Consider the following 2303-nt stretch of genomic DNA (forward strand, 5'->3'; position numbering starts at 1 on the left):
GACTCACAGGAATGGAAGAGAAGTTAGATAGCATCACATGATCAGGGGATGGGAAGGACCACGGGGGCTGCAACCAGCCCCAGGCAGACCCCACCAGCAGGTCCCCGCTCTGGCCAGCCATCACCGTGGTGAGGACCAAGGTGGATCTCCACATTCTGTTATGCTTGGGTCCCACTGGCCAGCCTGCCTTCCTCCTTGGTACAGTTTTGAGGCTCCAGCTTCCCTATTTCTATCCAGATTCCAACAATCAGATCCTTGAAGAACTTTTTGAGGAATCGACTGTATTCTTTGTTTAAGTGGCATAAAAATTTTTCCTTGCAGCTTTATCCCTTTAAAAAATAAAACATCACGTATGATGAACCATACAGCAGACTAGGGCAAAACTAGGTCACGTAGCTTTAAGAAGGGAGTTAAATTTACTGTAAACTTCCACAAGCTATGTTGGAAACACGGCTACGTCAGAGTGCCTTTGGCAGCGACCAAAGCCCACGAGTCTCCTGCTGTCAGGCTGGAGATAAAGTCAAGCTTTCTTCTCTTATTAGTTCTTTCTCTTAATCAAAACATCATTTTGATTTTCGATAGAATGTTGATTTTGGGTGTAGTTTCTCTTTACACGTTTCCTCAGTTTCTCTTGCTCCAATTTCCCCTGATGCTCTAGGAAAGACAAGATTATAATCTGTCATCATGTAAGATTTTGTCCCCTGGAGCTCACGCTGGCTCTTGGTTACACATTCTGGAATGGAAATGGCAACGGCCAGCAGACAATTCACATTTCTTAGCTCTTCCAGGGCACAGGCATGAGGATGTGGTAAAACCTCTTGTCCATGTCGATCTCTCTACAAATTCCAAACCCCAAACATTGCAGATTGGAGTCTGGGCAAGCAGGACGGCCTATTTGCATATCCTCTGATGTCATCCAGGATCTTGCAAAGACCAGCCCAGCTGGCATTCACAGCACCCAGGACATGGGTAGGAGCGACATTGGCACGAATAATCCAGAAGGCAACTGCACTGAAAGGGATCTGATAGGGTGTCAGTCTGTTGCAGCACTGGGGGCTGCAGCTACCAAGGTAACCGAACACTGCCAAGTCACAAAAAACTCGGTTATGTGACTCTCTAGTTCCTAGAGTTTTTCTTAAGGCAAAATCTGACTGGACGCTCATCAGTTTATGTCCAGTAAACACAGCTGGACTCTTCTTTTTTTGGTCAGCAGACTATATGCAGATTCTGCCTGGTAGAAACCTCTCTTTCTGCCTTTGGATTTGCTTTTTGTGTACAAGCCATCCATGTCGTCTGCATAGTCGGAGGTGAGGTTTGGCAGGATTTACTTAGACCGGAACTGAACCAAGAGAAGTGGCTGGGATATGGCAACGGGATCAGATGAAGGAGAAACAAGAGCCCTTGGTCTGTCGCCCAGCCCATTGTGTTGACGATAAGAGGGGACTCTCTTGTAGGAGCTGAACACATACTTTAGCATCTCAATGTCATTCTCACAGCTGTTTATGCCAGCATATTTCCCCAAATACACCATTTTCTGTGGTGTTCTCTGGGAGATGAAAGGTGGTCCTACAGCTGGTTCTGTATTGTTAAGTAAAGAAATGCAACCGGAAGGAGTAAATTCTTGTCTGTCCCAGATCACATTCCAAATTGTCAACACAGGAAATAGGATTTAACAACTGGTTAATCAGGTATCAAATAAATGTTGACTTTCCAACATCCTGAGATCCACAAACCAGAGTGACAGAGCAGCCATCCACTTCCTCACAGGAGACCTTGCCTAACTTCCAGGGCTGAAAGGGTGCTCTCCGTTAAATGAGGCTGTTTTGTTTTGTTTTGTTTTCCTTCTCTTTTCTAATGCCAACAAAACTCAAGGCGAAATGCTCAGAGCTAGTCTGGAAAGTGGGACTCTCTTGAACGAACATATAAGACAAACCTGGATGGCTGATCATGAAGTTTACGGCGGAGGTTTTCTGATTCTCTAGCATCACAGTGGAACACTGGAGAAAAATTCTCCATCAACCATCGTCCGTCACCCCGGTTAAGATGAGCTCTGAGCAAGGTTCGGGCTTCCTGTTTCACCTCCTTCTTGCTTTTCTCAGGCATCCAGGAATGCAGTCGAGAGGAGGTGTAGGGGACACAGCTTGGGAACGTCGGCTTGGCTGACGGTAAAACCAAACACCTGCATCTGGCCACACAGGCAAGTCACAGGGAAGATCCCGCTAAAAGTGAAACCCTGCCCCGCGACAGCAGCTGAAAGCACGGCCCGCCGGCCTGGCCGCAGGGGCGGGATGGAGAGGCTCTCG

At 47.2% G+C, this 2303-nt stretch overlaps 1 pseudogene; it reads right to left on the reverse strand.

Moving 5' to 3' along the window:
• Positions 1 to 563: 563 nt before the first annotated feature.
• LOC102247486 overlaps positions 564 to 2303 on the reverse strand; it is a 41000-nt pseudogene continuing 39260 nt past the window's right edge.

This window comes from Myotis brandtii, unplaced genomic scaffold (genome assembly GCF_000412655.1).
Source record: "Myotis brandtii unplaced genomic scaffold, ASM41265v1 scaffold110, whole genome shotgun sequence".
In the NCBI taxonomy this organism is placed as follows: Eukaryota; Metazoa; Chordata; class Mammalia; order Chiroptera; family Vespertilionidae; genus Myotis; species Myotis brandtii.